This window comes from Anomaloglossus baeobatrachus, chromosome 2, assembly GCF_048569485.1.
Source record: "Anomaloglossus baeobatrachus isolate aAnoBae1 chromosome 2, aAnoBae1.hap1, whole genome shotgun sequence".
NCBI classification, from domain to species: Eukaryota; Metazoa; Chordata; class Amphibia; order Anura; family Aromobatidae; genus Anomaloglossus; species Anomaloglossus baeobatrachus.
In genome coordinates this window covers 573,376,201-573,399,228 of record NC_134354.1, presented here as the reverse complement: position 1 = coordinate 573,399,228, position 23,028 = coordinate 573,376,201, and the positions used below count along the sequence as shown (strand labels likewise).

The 23,028-nt window shown below is 44.3% G+C and overlaps 1 pseudogene; it reads right to left on the bottom strand.

Annotated features, from left to right (window-relative positions):
- Window positions 1–1,881: 1,881 nt before the first annotated feature.
- On the bottom strand, window positions 1,882–20,995 carry LOC142289904 (uncharacterized; annotated as a pseudogene).
- Between the last annotated feature and the right edge of the window lie 2,033 nt (window positions 20,996–23,028).

Below are 23,028 nucleotides of genomic sequence, written 5' to 3'. Positions count from 1 at the left end.
CTGTATGTATGAAGAAAAAAAAAAAATTAGAACTGCTCACTGTCAATGGAATATGCCTGTTTGAAGTCCTCCAGTGAAGTTCATCAGTCCCAGCACGGCACCACGGCAGCCAGCCGCACAATATATGAGAGACGGAAAATGGAGAAAAAGGATCCAGCCCGGACTCCAAGGAAGAGATATGTATAAAAATGAACTTTTAATCCATCCATAAAAATAAAAAATGTGACACTGGCAAAATCATAGTGACATAAAAGAGCTTGTGGTGAGAACAACGCATTTCGGCGGAACGCCTTCCTCAGGTACTATATGTATGTATTATTTGTATACATTTATATATAGTGCTGTAGTGCACTTTTGTGAGTGCTCTTCAGCCTATCTCCACACATGCGCACTACAATACTATTCTCTTACCTCAGCAGGAAAGAGAGAAATATGGCTTTCAGGAGCGTGATGGAGAGACTAGGTGGATGACATAGGATGAATCATCCACACACAGCAAGAAGAGACATGGTGTCAAGTCATCATGGTGCGAGGCTGTTTTTCAACATACAGCACTAGCAAAGTTTATATATTTGAAGGAAGGATGACTGGACTAATGTACTGAGAAAATGTTGATAAAAATCTGCTGCCATCTATCAGGAGGAAGAAGATGAAATGACGGTGGACATATCAGCAAGAAAATGATTCCAAATGCATAGCAAAGGAAACTCTCAATTGGTTTTAGGCCTGTTTCATTATGTCAGTGAAAAACAGAAGTTTTTCACTGACAAGTTAAAAACGCATATGTCCCTCTGTGTGCCATGATTCATGGCACACGTGGGTTGTCCATGTGCAATCCGTGATCCGTACTCCGTAATACGTGATTGCACATGGAGATCAACTTACCTGTTCCCGCTCCTGCTGTCTGTGTTGCTGAACTTTTCGGCTCTGCTCTGTTTCCGCCCCCGCTGCAGCTACTTCTGGGTCGGCTGTGCCTGCATACATGAATATATATGCCAGTAATTAACCATCTCTGAAGCAGTAGCCAGCAGAGGCCGGAGAGAAGCAGCACTGAAGAAGGTAAGTTAAAAATGCTTTTTATTTTCAGTGTTCATGTTTTTATAGGAACGTGTTACATGGACCACACCATAGTGTGGTCCGTGGGACATCAGTGAGGCCAGAAAAAAAGGACATGTCTCCGTGTGGCGCACATGGACATGTGTGTACGCCGCAGGGAGACATGGTCAGTGAAAAGTCACTGATGTGTGTGCAGACCCATTGATTTTAATGGGTCTGCGCAAGTCCGTGACTCTGGTACGTATAAAAACTAGCACATACATACCAGAATCACTGACATGTGAAAGAAGCCTTATTGAAAAAAAATAAAGCTGCTAGAATATCCCACCCAATTACCTGACCTACATCCACTAAAAACATTATCGAAGGAATTAAATCTCAGAGTTCAAAGAAGGAGCTAACAGAACCTTGAGGATTTGCAGAGTGTTTGTGTGGAAGAATAAGTCAAAATCACACCTGAGAAATGCATATGACTATTTTCCTCCATTCAGGAGGTGTCTTGAAGCTCTTATCAGCAACAAAGGCTTAGTATGAAGTATTAATTACATTTCAGTAAGTGCGTTCAATGCTTTTTCCCTGTGTCATTTCTCATTATTACACACTAGATGGTGGACCAATTCTAACAGATCAGGTATTCTAGAATTTATTGTGTAGTTAATGTATGATTTTTGACTAACAATGGAAGGAAGACACAGTATATTTTTGGTCAAAGATAAATTTTATTGTTTAAAAATTGGGAATGTTTAACATGAAGATGTAATTGAACGTAACTAAATATTGTTGGGAACTAATTGTATTAACAGTATACTGTGTGATTTAGCAATATCATTGAAAAATATTCCAGGACACGACATTGCGTGTGAAAACCTTGTCACTATCTTTTAGTAATTTGCCTTGTATTGGTGTGTCCAAAACTTGCACTTTGATGTTGGCTCGTGTTTGAACTCATGAAAATGCTACGTACAGTTGGCCATGTCGAAAAACGGGCTCAGGGGGATAAATGCCAATACGGTGAAGAGTTTGACCTTGTGGCTTGTTGATTGTTATGGCAAATGCTGGTTTGAGGGGAAACTGTCGTCGGCGAAGCCTAAATGGAAGACGGGTGTCGGAAGAACATAAATCAATGTGTGGAATGAAGATTTTGTCTCCTTGTGCAGATCCAGTGATCACTCTGGCTTGAATTACGTGGGAATTCGTTCCAGTAACAATAAGGCAAGTTCCATTACAGAAACCCTTTTTTGTATTGAGATTGCGCAGCAACATGATGATTGTTCCAACTTTCAATTGAAGTCTGTGTGATGGCATTCCTGATGGCGTTAGACTATTTAAAAATTCAACTGGATAGTGCTCTCGTTCATCCTCATTGTCTACATCCACTGAATCATCACTTTTGTACAACGTATACTGTCCATGCATTCTATCCATCACACGTGAATTTAACAGAGTGACGTCCTCGTTCTTGAATTTTTATTTGGATATAAAGTCAATAAAGTCAATATGCGACAACCGATATGGTGAAAATTTCTTCAAAAACAATTGGTGCGACGTTTTGGCTCAATATAGAGCCTTCATCAGGGACATATTTGTACTAAATAAAACAGAATACAATGATTAAACACTTATTATGTCATTACAAAGTATAATCACACAAATACATGGATGTCCAAGAGGATCAATAGTGATAAATACACAGGAAAATAACATGATAATTGTAATATATATTCACGGACATACAATGGAAGACTGCCACCTATGAGTAATGGTCATCTGTATAGTAAAGTCAAAATCATGACCCATCTGTACTAGAGGAAAAAATGAAGGTGAAACAGTCACGTACAGGATAACCGGCTATATGTGATGAAAAAAAGGTATGACTATTCAGCTGAGAAAAGAAAAACGGATCTAAAAGTAAGAAAAAGAAGGTTATGGCATATTGGAGATATAAGAGCAAAATTAATGGGTTAATTTCTTAATTGGTTATGACTCGCTTGTCACAATATATGATGAGAATCAGGAATATGCAAAATACTACCTCAAAGAGGAAATACAAAACCATAGAAAAGAGTCAATTGCACTACCTTAATGCAAAAAAGTGTACAAATTTTATTATTCACTTATATAAACAGACAATAATAAAAAAGTTCATAATGTGCTGGTAAAGATACAAAAAGGATGTTCCATCCTTTTTGTATCATTACCAGCACATCCTGAACTTTTTTAATATTGTCTGTTTATATAAGTGAATAATAAAATTTTTACACTTTTTTGCATTAAGGTAGTGTCATTGACTCTTTTCTATGGTTTTGTATACCTTTATGGAGTCTCTACCAGGGATTACTTACCCTTTATGTCCTGTATAGGGGTTATGGTGATCAGTTTTGACCACCAAAACTTTCCCCCATATGATATTGTTCAGATGTTGTTTATACTCAAAGAGGAAATAGAAGCACTAGAGAGAGCAAATAGGCAGAATAAATATGTGACCAATGGCGGATGATTGCAGGTAATGTAAAGGTTTATACATACCGATAGATATTGAATCTGGGCTAATGCAGGTAGCGGATGGACTAAAATAAGTAATACATCAGTGGATACGCAAAGCAGAATCTAAATAAGGTTTGGCAAAAAATTCAGTAATGTTAGATGGCATACCGGTATAAATGATAGAGAAGACGTCTGGTATTATGTGTGACAGTCCGGCCTCGGTACTGCTTTTATCAGGCTTCAAGTAAATATAAGGTGGAAACCACCAGGTGAAACAATAACATAGGGGCAAACTTGTCTCTAATGACATTAACCACATCTTGGATAATATTCATAAGGGGAATTATCAATTAAGACATAACTGTACCCCTGAGGAATCACGAGCCATTAGTGATTTAAAAAAAAGAATAAAAATATTATCATAAAACCGGCCGATAAGGGTGGAGGCATTGTGGTTTTGGACAAAACCTATTATTTCACAGAAATTCATAACCAACTGAGCGATCACTCCACATACATCCCTGTAGCTAAACACCCTTCTCCTGCTGTGCGTAGTGTCATTGCCTCTGCTATTGACCATCATCTATCTTTAGGCACTATTGATAAAAAGTTGGCCGAATTTCTATACAAAATACATCGTATCATACCTGTATTTTACATTTTGCCCAAAATATATACAAACCTGACCAAACCTCCTGGGCGCTCAATCATGGCTTCCACGGATTCATTGCTCTCACCTTTGGCCATTACTTTAGACAAAATTTTGTCCCCTCTTGTTCCCTCCATTACTTCCTATTTGAAGGACACTACTGACTTTCTTACACATATTCGTTCTTTGGGCTCTACCCCCCCTGGTAGCCTCTTGGTCACGTTAGACGTCAACAGCCTCTATACCAGTATTGATCACCAACTGGGATCAGAGGCTGTTGACTGGTTCCTAGATAAATATAGCAATTTTTCTGACCAACCGAAATTCTTTTGTAAGGACCTAGTCCGTATAGTATTAGAACAGAACTTTTCCTGTTTGAGAATCAGTACTATGTTCAATGAAGGGGTACAGTGATGGGGTCCAATGTGGCACCCCCGTACACCAATATCTTTATGGCATGGCTCGAAGAAATATACGTTTATACCTCTTCCAGACTCATGTTGTAGTCTGGAAGAGGTACATCGACGATATCTTTTCCTTTGGCAAGGTGACAATAGTGACCTTAAAATCTTTTTTGACATGTTAAATTCATGCGTACCTAATATCACTTTTACCTTACATCAGGATTTACATTCTATTCTTTTTCTTGATACCATCATTTCGGTTGATAATTCTGGCCATATGTTGACTGATCTGTACACCAAATCTACTGATAAAAATAGTCTCTTATACTATACAAGTTATCACCCTAAACATGTTAAGAATTCTCGTCCTATTTCCCAACATCATCGAATCACCCGCATTATCTCAGACCCTTCTATTCGCAATATTAGACATGATGAAATAAGTTGTAAATGCCAAGAGAGGAGTTACCCCCTCCATATTTCTAGCAACACCCAATCACGAGGCACTACCATTAAGAAAGGATCTCCTCGGTTACCTTTTGTTTGCACGTACCACCCTTTTAATACACTTGTCAGAAATATTATAAGCAAGCACTGGCCCTTATTGTCTCAAGCCTATCCATCTATCCCTGAATTCAGTAATTCCCTGTTGTTTTGGTCGCTATGTGTGACGCCGCAGGAACGAGGAACATCTCCTTATCTGCGGCTGCCAGCAATGCGGAAGGAAGGAGGTGGGCGGGATGTTATGTCCCGCTCATCTATGCCCCTCCGCTTCTATTGGCCGGCCGCTTAGTGATGTCACAGTGACGCCACGGTGACGCCGAATGAACTGGCCTCTTAGAAAGGAGGCGGTTCACCGATCACAGCGACGTCGCTAGGAAGGTAAGTAGTGTGACTGGTCTGAGCGATGTTGTGCGCCATGGGCAGCGATTTGCCCATGTCGCACAAACGAGGGGGCGGGTGCGCACGCTAGCGATATCGGTCACGGTATCGCAGCATGTAAAGTGGCCTTAACAGTATACATACGTCCAATGATTCTGCTATCTCCTCGTTGTCTTGGATTCCATATTTTTTGCCAAACGTAATGCTCTGGAATTTCGCGATACAAATATTGCCTTGCATTTTCGTCTCGTTTGTTTAGCAGAAACCATTCTATTAATGTTGAAGTTGCGCTTAAAGTTTTGGACACATCTTCTACTTGAGCATCTTCCCAAAAATAAAGCTGGTGTTAATTTGGCAAATGAATAGCTAAACGTATAATAGCATGGGATTGGGAATGCATAGGAAATGCAAATATCCTCCAAGCACCTTCGGGAGCACTGATATATCTTGAGTCTACAAAAGTTGAAGATTCATCGTGATGGAAATTTTTCTGTTTTATTTTGATGATTGCTTTATCATGTCCTTTGTAAATGTACTTGAACAGATATTTGTCGCTTTTAACCCCTTCAGCCCCGGGGCACTTTCCATTTTTGCGTTTTTGTTTTTTGCTCCCCTTTTTCCGAGAGCCTTAACTTTTTTATTTTTCCGTTAATCTTGCCATATGATGGCTTATTTTTTGCGGGACAAGTTGTACTTTTAAATGAAACCATAAGTTTTACCATATGGTGTACTAGAAAACAGCAAAAAAAATCCAAATGCGGAAAAATTGCAAAAAAAGTGTGATGGCACAATAGTTTTTGGGATGTTTTATTCACTGTGTTCACTATATGGTAAAACAGATGTATGGGTATGATGCCTGAGGTTGGTGCGGGTTTGTAGACACCAAATATGTATAGGTTTACCTGTATCTAAGGGGTTGAAAAAAATTCACAAGTTTGTCCAATAAACATGGCGCACGTTTTGCGCCATATTCCGAAACACGTAGCAATCTTATTTTTTGGGATCTATAGCTTAGTGGTGGCTTATTTTTTGCGTCTCGAGCTGACGTTTCTAATGGTACCATTTTTGCGCAGATGCTACGTTTTGATCACCTATTATTGCATTTTGCGTAAAACTTGCGGCATCCAAAAAACGTAATTTTGGCGTTTGGAATTTTTTTGCCACTACGCCGTTTACCAATCAGATTAATTGATTTTATATTTTGATAGATCAGACGTTTCTGAACGCGGCGATACCAAATATGTGTATATTTATTTATTTTTTAACCCTTTAATTTTCAATGGGGGGAAAGGGGAGTGATTTGAACTTTTAGGTTTTTTGTTTTTTTCTATTTTTTAAAACTTTTTTTTTTACTTTTTTTTTATTTTACTAGTCCCCCTTGGGGACTATAGCGATCAGCAACCTGATCGCTCTTATCTATCTGCTGATCACAGCTATACAGCTGTAAACAGCAGATTCAGTCACTTTCTGTTTCTCTCTGCTCGCGGCCGAGGAAAAATGAAATTGAAACTTCATAGCTGCAGGCGTCATCACATGACCCTGTGCTACGATGGCAACCACCGATAGTCACGTCACTTCCGGGGGGGGCGGCGGTAAGTAAAAAACATGGCCGCGTGCATATAGATCTTTCTGCCAGACTTTGGCAGCAAGATTTAAGGGGTTAATGGCCGTGGGTGGAAGCGATTCCACCCGCGGCTAGCAGGCACACATGTCAGCTGTTGGGCTTAACGGGACACGCTCCATGATGGATATATCCGTCCATGGTCGTGAAGGGATTAATAGAAGCGCAGATTTCAACATTGATGTGACAATTGTAACATTTTAGTAAGTATGGGTTGTATGGGACTATCCATGAATTATTGATGATTTTTTTGTTGTGAACAATGTTTTAATTTTTTTGTCGCCGGTAGGATGGATAGCCATCCAAGTCTTTAACAGTTTGCTGCTGCTTTAATTCCTTTGGGAAGTTTTTAGAACACTTTCCGTTTTGCATGCATGGACTTGTTTGATTTGCTTTTCCACATGGGTCATGAACCATATGAGTACAATATTATATAGTTCGGGATAGTTTTGTTGGTTTGGAATTTCAGCCCACACAATGTTGTCGACATCTTCATCGGTGTGGATTTTAGAAGCGGCATCTAATATAATGAGTATATTGGCATGTGGGAGACCTCATTTCTGGAACTCAGTGACATGTACCATTGCAATAACTGATCCAAACAGGCCATTGTTGACGTCTTGTAAAAGACTGTTGAGTTTTATTCGAAATACGCGTGCAACTAAGTCCAGCCTATGTTCCACTTTTTGCCATGGGTCAAGATTTTCTGTAATTTCCACCCATTTAGGATTACACGTCATTGTGACAAAAATATCTGGCTTTCCATACTTTGTGACTATTGCCATTGTATCTTGATAACGCTGTTGCATTTTGCGGGGGCTACCTTGAAAAGAGGAGGTTAGAATGACTGTTTTTCCAATTTCCTTTTTGAATTGATTGTTGTTGCAAATGTTCTTGCAGAACACAGTAGTCTTCCACTTAAAGGTTCTTTTGATTCCTTCATATGAAATTGAGACAATTGGCTTCAAATTGAACGTATGCGTCTACTAAGTACTGTTGTGTTAATTTGCCACCGTTTAAAAGAGGATTAAAGTGTTTGTGGATAGACTGCAGAAATCTGTAGTGCTGCAGTTGGGTAATTCTTCTGGAAGTGCCTTGTTGGTGTAGGTTTTCATGCCAACCTTGGTCACCTCTTGGAAAGAAAAGGGGATACAGAAGAGCATCTAGGTTGCTGTGCAAAATGCTAATACGTTGGGTTTTTGGAACTAAAAGGTTGTTTGGGTCTGGGCGAAGATGGACTACGATATCCCTATGAAAAGGAGGCTCTCCATCATCGTTTTGAAAGACCCCTGCAACCTCACTGACACGTGGTTTGTTGTAAAGGCGTGGATCCTGTGTGCATTCTTGTTTTATGGCCATAACTACAGAAGGCATTTCTGATCCACTGAAGCTAGCCCGCTGTTGTTCCTCTGCTTCTACGTCTTTAAGCATGCGATATGCTCTGCAAATGGGCTTATTTGTTGTACATGTTGGGTAATTTCATTCATGAGTTCGGCATTACACTTTTGGTTTTCTTGGAGGTTCATCTTTTGTTCGGTGACCTCATTAGTAGAGTTGAGCGCGGTTCGTGGTTCGTGGTTCTCCAGTTCTAGGCTCGAGTGATTTTGGGGCATGTTCTAGATCGAACTAGAACTCGAGCTTTTTGCAAAAGCTCGATAGTTCTAGAAACGTTCGAGAACGGTTCTAGCAGCCAAAAAACAGCTAAATCATAGCTTGGTTTCTGCTGTAATAGTGTAAGTCACTCTGTGAATCAAACTATTATCACATTTCAGTGTATAGTGTGCGTGAACAGCGCCTTCAGATCACTGCTGTTTCTATAATGGCGATCGCCATTTTTTTTTTTTTTTTCTTGTCTTCCTTCCCTAAGCGCGCGCGTCTTGTGGGGCGGGCCAGCATGTCAGCCAATCACAGACACACACACAGCTAAGTGGACTTTGAGCCAGAGAAGCAACGGCATGTGTGATAGGATCTGCATGTCACATGTCCCTGCATTATAAAACCGGACATTTTCTTCACGGACGCCATTATCTGCCTTCTGCGTCTTTGGTGTCAGACATCACTGTCGCAGCTCCGTCTTGAGTCCTATCGCTGATACAGCTGTATGCGCTGCATACACAGCGTTAGACAGCATAGGGAGAGCACTTTATAGCAGTCCTTTTAAGGGCTCAAACCGGCAGGGTCAGAGTTAAGGTGACAGGTCCTGAAAACAGCGCCAGCGTCTGTGCAGCCAAGGTCAGGGATTTCCTCCCTGCATTTCACCATGAGGAGGGAATAGAAAGGCAGGCTTCCATTCCTCTACCCAGAGCACCACAATCCTGCCACTGTACCCTCTTGTCCTCTGCACACTCCAACTCATAACTAAGCCATTATACTAGCAAACACTCAGTGTACCTAGTGGCATCCTATCTGTGGCTATTGGACTTTGCTATAGTCCCACTAGTGCAAAGACATTTGCAGAGCACGTCTGCCTGCATTGCACACTACAACTAATTATAACTAAGCCATTATACTAGCAAACACTCAGTGTACCTAGTGGCATCCTATACGTGGCTATTGGACTTTGCTATAGTCCCACTAGTGCCAAGACATTTGCAGAGCGCATCTGCCTGCGTTGCACACTCCAACTAATTATAACTAAGCCATTATACTAGCAAACACTTAGTGTACCTAGTGGCATCCTATACGTGGCTATTGGACTTTGCTATAGTCCCACTAGTGCCAAGACATTTGCAGAGCACATCTGCCTGCGTTGCACACTCCAACTAATTATAACTAAGCCATTATACTAGCACACACTCAGTGTACCTAGTGGCATCCTATACGTGGCTATTGGACTTTGCTATAGTCCCACTAGTGCCAAGACATTTGCAGAGCGCATCTGCCTGCGTTGCACACTCCAACTAATTATAACTAAGCCATTATACTAGCACACACTCAGTGTACCTAGTGGCATCCTATACGTGGCTATTGGACTTTGCTATAGTCCCACTAGTGCCAAGACATTTGCAGAGCGCATCTGCCTGCGTTGCACACTCCAACTAATTATAACTAAGCCATTATACTAGCACACACTCAGTGTACCTAGTGGCATCCTATACGTGGCTATTGGACTTTGCTATAGTCCCACTAGTGCCAAGACATTTGCAGAGCGCATCTGCCTGCGTTGCACACTCCAACTAATTATAACTAAGCCATTATACTAGCAAACACTTAGTGTACCTAGTGGCATCCTATACGTGGCTATTGGACTTTGCTATAGTCCCACTAGTGCCAAGACATTTGCAGAGCGCATCTGCCTGCGTTGCACACTCCAACTAATTATAACTAAGCCATTATACTAGCAAACACTCAGTGTACCTAGTGGCATCCTATACGTGGCTATTGGACTTTGCTATAGTCCCACTAGTGCCAAGACATTTGCAGAGCGCATCTGCCTGCGTTGCACACTCCAACTAATTATAACTAAGCCATTATACTAGCACACACTCAGTGTACCTAGTGGCATCCTATACGTGGCTATTGGACTTTGCTATAGTCCCACTAGTGCCAAGACCAAGACATTTGCAGAGCGCATCTGCCTGCGTTGCACACTCCAACTAATTATAACTAAGCCATTATACTAGCAAACACTTAGTGTACCTAGTGGCATCCTATACGTGGCTATTGGACTTTGCTATAGTCCCACTAGTGCCAAGACATTTGCAGAGCGCATCTGCCTGCGTTGCACACTCCAACTAATTATAACTAAGCCATTATACTAGCACACACTCAGTGTACCTAGTGACATCCTATACGTGGCTATTGGACTTTGCTATAGTCCCACTAGTGCCAAGACATTTGCAGAGCGCATCTGCCTGCGTTGCACACTCCAAATAATTATAACTAAGCCATTATACTAGCACACACTCAGTGTACCTAGTGGCATCCTATACGTGGCTATTGGACTTTGCTATAGTCCCACTAGTGCCAAGACATTTGCAGAGCGCATCTGCCTGCGTTGCACACTCCAACTAATTATAACTAAGCCATTATACTAGCACACACTCAGTGTACCTAGTGGCATCCTATACGTGGCTATTGGACTTTGCTATAGTCCCACTAGTGCCAAGACATTTGCAGAGCGCATCTGCCTGCGTTGCACACTCCAACTAATTATAACTAAGCCATTATACTAGCAAACACTTAGTGTACCTAGTGGCATCCTATACGTGGCTATTGGACTTTGCTATAGTCCCACTAGTGCCAAGACATTTGCAGAGCGCATCTGCCTGCGTTGCACACTCCAACTAATTATAACTAAGCCATTATACTAGCACACACTCAGTGTACCTAGTGGCATCCTATACGTGGCTATTGGACTTTGCTATAGTCCCACTAGTGCCAAGACATTTGCAGAGCGCATCTGCCTGCGTTGCACACTCCAACTAATTATAACTAAGCCATTATACTAGCAAACACTTAGTGTACCTAGTGGCATCCTATACGTGGCTATTGGACTTTGCTATAGTCCCACTAGTGCCAAGACATTTGCAGAGCGCATCTGCCTGCGTTGCACACTCCAACTAATTATAACTAAGCCATTATACTAGCACACACTCAGTGTACCTAGTGGCATCCTATACGTGGCTATTGGACTTTGCTATAGTCCCACTAGTGCCAAGACATTTGCAGAGCGCATCTGCCTGCGTTGCACACTCCAACTAATTATAACTAAGCCATTATACTAGCAAACACTTAGTGTACCTAGTGGCATCCTATACGTGGCTATTGGACTTTGCTATAGTCCCACTAGTGCCAAGACATTTGCAGAGCGCATCTGCCTGCGTTGCACACTCCAACTAATTATAACTAAGCCATTATACTAGCACACACTCAGTGTACCTAGTGGCATCCTATACGTGGCTATTGGACTTTGCTATAGTCCCACTAGTGCCAAGACATTTGCAGAGCGCATCTGCCTGCGTTGCACACTCCAACTAATTATAACTAAGCCATTATACTAGCAAACACTCAGTGTACCTAGTGGCATCCTATACGTGGCTATTGGACTTTGCTTTAGTCCCACTAGTGCCAAGACATTTGCAGCACGTCTGCCTGCGTTGCACACTCCAACTAATTATAACTAAGTTACATTGTCAGGGATATTTATTCTTTATTATTCTGCTGTTAATAAAGCTAGACCACCACTGCAATCTTCACCACCTCTCAATTTTTACTACCACATTTTCAGTCCACAATCTTGTCGCAATCAACATGAGTGGCAAAATGACAGATGCTGGTGGAAAGGGGAAGAGGCGTGGTGGAAAAGGCAAAAAAGGTTTTGTCAGTGGGGAAGGTGGCAAAGCTCCATTATCATCTGCTGCAGATAGACCATCTACTAGCAAAAGTAAGATGTCTACTACTTATTGTGGACAATCCGATGTGCTCCCTTTTTTACGGACACGAACAAGAGGAACAAAGGTAGATGATGGGCAAAAAAGGAAAATGCTTGAATGGATCTCAAGTGGTCCAACAAGTGCCCTCTCAGCCACTTCAAGTACCGCATCCAAAAAACACCAGTCCTCTGAGTTGTCATCCCAATCACACTTGATTTCTCCCAGCTCTGAAGTCTCCATCAGCCCTGCACAGTATGGTGGAACTGAGATGGCTGAGTCTGCAGAGCTGTTCAGTCACACTATAGCCTGGGAATCAGAGGTCTGCTCCCAAGCTACAGTGAGTACAGAACAGGAAATGGTCTGCAGTGATGCCCAGAACCTTTGTGACTCTGATTCAGGCCGTGAGGACCAAGTTTCTGAGCATAATGTTGACCCTTTGTCACAAACTGTAACACCTGTGGTTATAGACAATGAGGAACATACTGATGAAGATGAGACGCAGATACCCGATTGGGATGACAACTTAAATATTCGGTCAGGGCAAGAAGAGGCTCGGTCTGAGGGGGAGGGGAGTGCAAACACAACAATTGATGATGACGTTCTAGATCCCACCTACGGTCAACCCCCAGTCAGGCACTCGAGGAGGTCAACAGAGGCGGTGGAGGAGGATGCAACCGACGACGAAGTTACCTTGCGCCTTCCTGGGCAGAGTCGGAGCACTGGTAGCACGTCTACAACTGCATCCTCAGCCACCACTCTGCCTATGAGCATTATTCGGGGTGGATCAACAGGTCGCATGGCCTCTAAGCCTTGCCTAGCCTGGTCCTTTTTTCACATCGAAAAAGATCGCCCAACTCATGTGATATGTAACATTTGTCATGATTCTGTTAGTAGAGGTCAAAACCTCAGCAGTTTGACAACTTCTTCCATGAATCGTCACATGACTAAATATCATAAGTCCCGGTGGGAAGCTCACCGTGCTGCAATGCGGCCTAGCGGAGCGAACCATCCACCGCCCGCCCCTTCCAGTGCATCCGCGCGCTCTTCATCTTCTAGGACTGTGGGGACAGCTGTCACACCTGTTTTTCCACGCAAAACTTCCACCACTGTAACCGCAACAGGCAGTTTGCTTGTAAGGTCGTCAGTTGGTTTGGAAGGGGAAACAAGTGAGTGTGTACAGCTCTCTCAGACATCGATAGCACCAACGTTGGATGAAGGCAACATCATGTCTCTGCCTGCACTTTCCTCACAAACCTGCATTTTTCCAGGGACACCCTACTCAACACCGTCTACACACAGCAGCCAGATCTCTGTCCCTCAGATGTGGTCAAATAAAAGGCCACTTCCTCCGACCCATGACAAAGCTAAGAGGTTGACTCTATCCCTCTGTAAGTTGTTGGCTACCGAAATGCTGCCTTTCCGCCTAGTGGACACACAGGATTTTAGAGACCTTATGTCTGTCGCTGTGCCCCAGTACCAGATGCCTAGTCGCCACTACTTCTCTAAGAAAGGTGTGCCCGCGCTACACCAGCATGTCGCACACAACCTCACCGCTTCCTTGAGAAACTCTGTGTGTGAACGGGTGCATTTCACCACCGATACTTGGACCAGTAAGCATGGACAGGGACGTTACATGTCGCTGACTGGGCACTGGGTAACTATGGTGATAGATGGTGAAGGGTCTGCTGCACAAGTCTTGCCGTCCCCACGACTTGTGTGTCAATCCTCTGTCTGTCCAAGTTCCGCCACTGCTTCTGCATCCTCCACCTCATCTGGGTCCTCCACCTCCGCCCCAAGCCTGCCTGGTCAGGCCACCAGCGTTCTCACTGCGCAGAAGGAATCACGCACCCCTCATTACTATGCTGGCAGCAGAGCGCAACGGCATCAGGCGGTCTTTAGCTTGACATGTCTTGGTAATAAGAGTCACACAGCTGAGGAGTTGTGGTCAGCTCTGCGGTCCGAGTTTAATAAATGGTTGTCTCCACTCAACCTGCAGCCTGGTAAGGCCGTGTGCGACAATGCTGCAAACCTGGGTGCGGCCCTTCGCCTGGGCAAGGTGACACACGTACCTTGTATGGCTCACGTGTTGAACCTTGTCGTGCAGCAATTTTTAACACACTATCCCGGCCTAGATGGCCTTCTGAACAGGGCACGAAAACTGTCTGCTCACTTCCGCCGTTCAAGCGCCGCAGCTGAGCGACTTGCATCGCTCCAGAAGTCTTTCGGCCTGCCGGTTCATCGCCTGAAATGCGATGTGGCGACACGCTGGAATTCAACTCTCCACATGTTACAGCGACTGTGGCAGCACCGCAGAGCCCTGGTGCAATACGTCATGACGTATAGCCTGGGCCAACGAGATGCAGAGGTGGGGCAGATCACCCTGATGGAGTGGTCTCAGATCAAGGACCTATGCACCCTTCTGCACAGTTTCGACATGGCGACGAATATGTTTAGCGCTGACAATGCCATTATCAGCATGACGATTCCAGTCATTTACATGCTGGAGCACACGCTAAACACTATTCGGAGTCAGGGGGTGGGACAACATGAAGGGGAGGAACTACAGGAGGATTCATATGCGCAAGGGACAACAACATCACCAAGGTCCAGACGTTCATCATCACCAACGCAGCAGGCATGGGACCAAGGGGGACAGGGATCGACAAGGGCGCATAGTAGCAGGCGAAATGTTGAGCAAGGTGCAGGAGAACATGAAGAAATGGAGGACGAACTGTCCATGGACATGGAAGACTCAGCGGATGAGGGAGACCTTGGTCAAATTTCAGTTGAAAGAGGTTGGGGTCAGATGTCAGAGGAAGAAAGAACGGGTAGCACCTCTATGCCACAAACACAGCGTGGACTTGGTCCGCATGGCTGCGCAAGACACATGAGTGCCTTTTTGTTGCACTACCTCCAACATGACAGTCGTATTGTCAAAATTAGAAGTGATGATGACTACTGGATTGCCACACTATTAGATCCCCGGTACAAGTCCAAATTTTGTGACATAATTCCAGCCATAGAAAGGGACGCACGTATGCAGGAGTATCAGCAGAAGCTGTTACTAGATCTTAGCTCGGCTTTTCCACCAAACAACCGTGCAGGTGCAGGGAGTGAATCTCCCAGTTGTAACTTGACAAACATGGGACGGTCTCGTCATCTTCAACAGTCTACCCGTACCAGTGGACCGTATCTGGTGCCGGTAACAGCAATTTTATGGAATCTTTTCATAATTTTTTTAGACCCTCTTTTGCAAGGCCACCAGAGACAACAAGTCTGACACATAGTCAACGGCTGGAGAGGATGATACAGGAGTATCTCCAAATGAACATCGATGCCATGACTGTGCAACTGGAGCCTTGCTCCTTTTGGGCTTCAAACCTAGAAAAATGGCCAGAGCTCGCAACTTACGCCTTGGAGATTTTGTCGTGTCCAGCTGCCAGCGTTGTCTCTGAACGTGTATTCAGTGCTGCTGGGTGTGTGCTGACAGATAAGCGCACGCGTCTGTCCAGTGACAATGTGGACAGACTGACGTTCATCAAAATGAACAAGTCATGGATCCAGAAGGAATTTACTACCCCTGTGTCATCCTGGGGAGAGTAAATGCTTGTTGATTTGGAATGTGCTTGATGCAAATCAAAACATCCTGTTTGCAACTAGGGCACAAGTGCTGCCACTGAATGGGTGGGTGTGTGGGGCCCAATTTTTGGAAAAAAAGGGAGACTCCGCTTGGAGTAACCCTTGCTTACATTGTTTTTAAAAGAAGCCAAGATGAACAGAGCTGGGATCAGGAAAGACTTTGCTACCTACCCTGGTGTCATCCTGGGGACGGTTAATTATGGCGTATTTTTGAATGTGCTTGATGCAAATCTAGCTGTGAAGTGTACAACTGGGGCACAACTGCTGCCACTGAATGGGTGGGTGTGTGGGGCCCAATTTTTGGAAAAAAAGGGAGACTCCGCTTGGAGTAACCCTTGCTTGCTGTGTTTTTAAAAGAAGCCAAGATGAACAGAGCTGGGATCAGGAAAGACTTTGCTACCTACCCCGGTGTCATCCTGGGGACGGATAAGAATGGCGTATTTTTGAATGTGCTTGATGCAAATGTAGCTGTGAAGTGTACAACTAGGGCACAACTGCTGCCACTGAAGGGGTGGGTGTGTGTGGGGCCCAATTTTTGGAAAAAAGGGAGACTCCGCTTGGAGTAACCCTTGCTTACATTGTTTTTAAAAGAAGCCAAGATGAACAAGTCATGGGTCAGCAAAGACTTTGCTACCTACCCCGGTGTCATCCTGGGGATGGATAAGAATGGCGTATTTTTGAATGTGCTTGATGCAAATGTAGCTGTGAAGTGTACAACTAGGGCACAACTGCTGCCACTGAATGGGTGGGTGTGTGTGGGGCACAATTTTTGGAAAAAAGGGAGACTTCGCTTGGAGTAACCCTTGCTTACATTGTTTTTAAAAGAAGCCAAGATGAACAGAGCTGGGATCAGGAAAGACTTTGCTACCTACCCCGGTGTCATCCTGGGGACGGATAAGAATGACGTATTTTTGAATGTGCTTGATGCAAATCTAGCTGTGAAGTGTACAACTGGGGCACAACTGCTGCCACTGAATGGGTGGGTGTGTGGGGCCCAATTTTTGGAAAAAAAGGGAGACTCCGCTTGGAGTAACCCTTGCTTGCTGTGTTTTTAAAAGAAGCCAAGATGAACAGAGCTGGGATCAGGAAAGACTTTGCTACCTACCCCGGTGTCATCCTGGGGACGGATAAGAATGGCGTATTTTTGAATGTGCTTGATGCAAATGTAGCTGTGAAGTGTACAACTAGGGCACAACTGCTGCCACTGAAGGGGTGGGTGTGTGTGGGGCCCAATTTTTGGAAAAAAGGGAGACTCCGCTTGGAGTAACCCTTGCTTACATTGTTTTTAAAAGAAGCCAAGATGAACAAGTCATGGGTCAGCAAAGACTTTGCTACCTACCCCGGTGTCATCCTGGGGATGGATAAGAATGGCGTATTTTTGAATGTGCTTGATGCAAATGTAGCTGTGAAGTGTACAACTAGGGCACAACTGCTGCCACTGAAGGGGTGGGTGTGTGTGGGGCCCAATTTTTGGAAAAAAGGGAGACTCCGCTTGGAGTAACCCTTGCTTGATGTGTTTTTAAAAGAAGCCAAGATGAACAGAGCTGGGATCAGGAAAGACTTTGCTACCTACCCCGGTGTCATCCTGGGGACGGATAAGAATGACGTATTTTTGAATGTGCTTGATGCAAATCTAGCTGTGAAGTGTACAACTGGGGCACAACTGCTGCCACTGAATGGGTGGGTGTGTGGGGCCCAATTTTTGGAAAAAAAGGGAGACTCCGCTTGGAGTAACCCTTGCTTGATGTGTTTTTAAAAGAAGCCAAGATGAACAGAGCTGGGATCAGGAAAGACTTTGCTACCTACCCCGGTGTCATCCTGGGGACGGATAAGAATGGCGTATTTTTGAATGTGCTTGATGCAAATGTAGCTGTGAAGTGTACAACTAGGGCACAACTGCTGCCACTGAAGGGGTGGGTGTGTGTGGGGCCCAATTTTTGGAAAAAAGGGAGACTCCACTTGGAGTAACCCTTGCTTACATTGTTTTTAAAAGAAGCCAAGATGAACAAGTCATGGGTCAGCAAAGACTTTGCTACCTACCCCGGTGTCATCCTGGGGATGGATAAGAATGGCGTATTTTTGAATGTGCTTGATGCAAATGTAGCTGTGAAGTGTACAACTAGGGCACAACTGCTGCCACTGAAGGGGTGGGTGTGTGTGGGGCCCAATTTTTGGAAAAAAGGGAGACTCCGCTTGGAGTAACCCTTGCTTGATGTGTTTTTAAAAGAAGCCAAGATGAACAGAGCTGGGATCAGGAAAGACTTTGCTACCTACCCCGGTGTCATCCTGGGGACGGATAAGAATGACGTATTTTTGAATGTGCTTGATGCAAATCTAGCTGTGAAGTGTACAACTAGGGCACAACTGCTGCCACTGAAGGGGTGGGTGTGTGTGGGGCCCAATTTTTGGAAAAAAGGGAGACTCCGCTTGGAGTAACCCTTGCTTACATTGTTTTTAAAAGAAGCCAAGATGAACAGAGCTGGGATCAGGAAAGACTTTGCTACCTACCCCGGTGTCATCCTGGGGACGGATAAGAATGGCGTATTTTTGAATGTGCTTGATGCAAATGTAGCTGTGAAGTGTACAACTAGGGCACAACTGCTGCCACTGAAGGGGTGGGTGTGTGTGGGGCCCAATTTTTGGAAAAAAGGGAGACTCCGCTTGGAGTAACCCTTGATTGCTGTGTTTTTTATAAATGATCCAAGCTGCACAGAGCTGGGATCAGGAAAGACTTAGCTACCTACCCTGGTGTCATCCTGGGGACGGTTAATTATGGCGTATTTTTGAATGTGCTTGATGCAAATCTAGCTGTGAAGTGTGCAACTGGGGCACAAGTGCTACCACTGAAGGGGTGGGTGTGTGTGTGGCCCAATTTTTGGAAAAAAGGGAGACTCCGCTTGGAGTCACCTTGCGGTGTTTTACATGATTTTAGAAGGGCGTGCCATGCCTATATCTGTGTGTCCTCCTCTTTTTCCTTGTCCAGCTGTTTTGTTTTCGCATGAGTATATGTCCTTGTCACTTTCCAATGTGTTTGAGTTGTTTGTCACCTTTAGGACACCTTTGAGGGTGTTTTCTAGGTGTTTTTCTGTGTTTGTGATTGCCTGCCATTGTTTCCTATGCAGTTCGAGTTCGGTTCGTCGAACGTTCGACGAACCGAACTCGAACGGGAGGTCCGTTCGGCGAACCAACCTCGAGCCGAACCGCGACCGGTTCGCTCATCTCTACTCATTAGGATCAAAGATGTATAATTGTGAAAATTTGGGTGCTTGGCCTATCTTGGGGTGAAGTGTTCCGGTGCGGTTGTAGATCTGTCCATGAATTTTAAAACAATAAGGGCCAAATCCTGGGAGTGGTGCAATGTTGGCCCCAAATGAAGCAAACGCGTGGGAACTGTTGATGGTTCTGATATTGTCCATAAAATTTTGACCATGGATGGGTTCCCTTCATCAATTGTTCAAAGACACGAGTGAGGTGTTGGTAACTGAATTTTTCCTGTTTGGCAGAATTGAGTGAACATATTGTCAGCTGGTTTTTCTACAGGAAAATTGTGAAAGTTGCATGTTGAGCAGATTGCATTCATTTGTCCACAGTTGTGCTGAAGAATGGTACTGTCGGTGTTTGTTGTGTAGCATGCGAGTTGTTGAATGTTGTGTTTGGCTTGATTTAGTTGGTAGAGTCTTCTTTTGTTATGAACCTGCCGATCGTGTTATTGTCTTTTTTGTTTGGAAGGTGGTGACTCCGTAATGCGACGTTGCTTGTGGCAGTGTGCATCCTGGACTTGTCTTTCCATAGTTTGTTGCAGTGTTCAGTGGTGGTGACTTTTTTTGATAGATGGCATCTTTGGCTTGTCTTGTGCCAGTTTGTTCTTAGTGTCTCTTTTTCTCGGTGTTGTGTGTGATATGCTTTATCTTGGGCTTGTTTTTTGGCTTTTTGTTAAAGTGTGTATTGTTGTCGAACGTGTTTTTGATTTTCTGCATCTTTGGCTTGTCTGGCGGCAGTTTGTTGAAGTGTCTCTTCTTTGCAACGTTGTCGTTTACTTGCGGATTCTGCTGTTTTCTTTCATGATCTGTGGCATATTTTCACTTGCGACCCCTTGGCACCCAGGAAGTGTAAGGTGTGGCCTGGTCATGCTAGGAAAGTTAGACAAATAGTCCGAAATAGGCAATTATGTCTTAGAGTCCAGTAAAGGAGTTTCTGATGAGCGCGCTGTGAGTGACAGTATGTGTTTATGGAGTGCGAGTGAGCTATAAAGCATCGTGTTGTAGGCAAAGTGATTGGGGCAAGTGTGTGAACTATGTCACAGTGTGAATTGCAGAAGGTGTTGTGTGTCAGAAAGCCAAGTACCAATCATTGTGAGTCAGTGACCTTATGCTGTCCATCCTCTTGGCGGGTGAGACATATTGTGCTATGAGGTGGGCCCAATTATTTTTATATTATTTTTAGAATTTATTGGTCAGCCAGCTTATGTGAGAGTGCTGGTGAAGTTGTGAAAGATGCGTATGGCTATATAAAGGGGGTAGCGGGGCCAGTACCCCAGCCAAGCAAATAAGCAAGCCGTAATCAGGTGAGCCAAGAGGTGGACGGAACATGGCGGGAGTTTGTGGTGTACACAATGTCCCTTTTTCCTGTGAGTTGCCCTCTCCCTCTGCTGTACCTCCTGTGCCGCAGTTAGTTGTGTTGTCTGGTGATCCTGAGGCAGTTTGTTCGTTAGTACATCTTGACCTTGTGTGTCCTTAGTTTGTGGAAGATTCTCCTCTTCTGGCTGTTGTGTCTGAGATTCTGCTTCCAGGGTTAGTAAGGTGTTCTTGTGTTGTTGTGTGGTTTCTTCTTGAGGTTGTGTGTGATGTTTGTGCTCGTGTGGTTGTTTGGTCTTCCTTTGTAGCATTGTGTTTCTTGTGACATTGTTGTTGGTTTCTTCCTGCTGCTAGTTTGTTGTGTTGCTGGGTTGCGTTTTTTCTTTTAGGAGCCCTTGTAAGGCCGGAAGGGTAAATGTTGTTTGTTGTAATCTGTGAAAGATACCCACATAGACAGTGGTAGCGAATGATCAAGTAGAGTCAAGGAAAGAAGTCAGGTCAGGGCAATGTCACAGAGTATATGGTCCCATCCTGTGATTGCCGCCATCCTGGTATGTGTCCCCATCGTGGTATAGGTAGGATCCTTGTGTATGCAGCCTCCTGGTCTGTGTCCCATCCTGGTATAGTCTCCATCCTTGTATGGCCCCCATCCTGGTATGTGGGTGTCTGTGTAGGGCGGTGCTTGTGTTGCACGGTGTGTGTATTGCGTTCTGTGTGTGTTGCGGTGCGTATGTGGGGAAATGTGCGTGTGTTGTGGGGGGGTTTTGCGGTGTGTGTATATTTGTCTGTGTGCCGCGGTGTGTGTGTGGGGGCGTGTGATTGTGGGGCGATGTGTGTGTGCGGGGGTGTTTGTGTGCGGCTGTGTGTGTGTGCGCCCATGTGTGGGTGGTTGTGTGTGTGTGGGTGGCGCATTTGATATGAGCGAGGTTGTGTGTGTGTGCACGGTGGTGTGTGTGCGTTGTGGTTTGTGCGTGCCGGTGTGTGCGTGTTTGTGTTGGGCTGTGTGGGAGTCATGGTGTGTGTGTGTGTGGCTTCATTTCCTGCTGGCCAAGAATAGTAATGATTGGCTCATGAGCACTCCGGGATGCAGCTCTCCCACTAACCACAGATGAATGTAGGGAAAGCACATGGCTACTTAAATATTAACACTGCAGTGAATGTTAAGTAGCCGCTCATGAATAGTAATGAGCGGCTTATGAAAAGTAATGAGCAGCTCGTTAACATTCACAGCAGTGTTAATATTTAGGTAGCCATGTTCTTCCCCTGCATTTATCATTGGTTAGTGGGAGAGCATTGTGCCCAGAGTGCTGGGTTCCTAGGGCGCCACAGCTGCGTCTCCTCCTGTCCCCATCCCTCTGTGTCTCTGTGGCGTAGTTGGGTCACTTACCTGCGCTTTGGGGCCTCCTGTGGGTTGGGCTTACTGTGCTCTGTCGCATCGGGTGTAGGGAGCTTCCATGGCGGTGTCCCTTGTACCTGTCCGCCGGGTGCATCATGGCGTTGTCAGGGTTTTGGCGAGTAGGCGGGTCCTAATTGAGCGGTCGTTGCTGCTGATTGGGTGTGGGTAGAGTAAGGTGTGGGTGTGTGGGATGTGATGCAGGGCCGCTGCTGATTGGGTGAGGTGGAGTGAGGGGTGGGTGTGTGTGGGGGGTGCGCCTGTTGGAGCTGTGTGGGCGTGGTTTAGACGGTTTCAGCGTGTGACATCATTTCTTGGACAGAGAGACAGAATAGGGCAATTATATATATAGAGCGGTCAATTTTTGGACATCTATGGTTTGCTTTCTTTGTCTGTGTGGATTGGACGGGTTGGTGGCGACATGGTGTCAATAGCACCTATATAAATATATTTTCTTAGAAAATTGGTGGCGTTATTATTTTGGTAGGAAAAAAAACAATGATTTTTTTTATTTACTCTTTTTTTATGGAGGTCACTATGCAATATAATGGGCATGTTAACTTTATTCTGCACGTTCACATGATTATGGTCATATTCAATTTATATTGTTTTCATGTTTGGCTATTTTTGTGCAAAAAGCAAACAAACACATTTTTGGTTGTCATATTGTTAGAGCCATAAGTGAGAGATGAGTGAAAACTTGTCTTTTAATAATCTTCTGTAAAACTTTTAGGCAGAAATTACAGTTCAAAATTCAAAAAAACCTACAGAACCTTCAGGATTTGAAGGGTGTTTGTGTAATAAAATGGCCTAAATAACACCTGAGCAATGCATGTGACTAGCTTCTTTACACATGAGGTGTCTTAAAGTTGTCATTACCAATAAAAGCATTTGTTTGAAGTATTGATTAAATTTCAGTAAGTGTTTTCAATAATTTTTACATGTCTGACT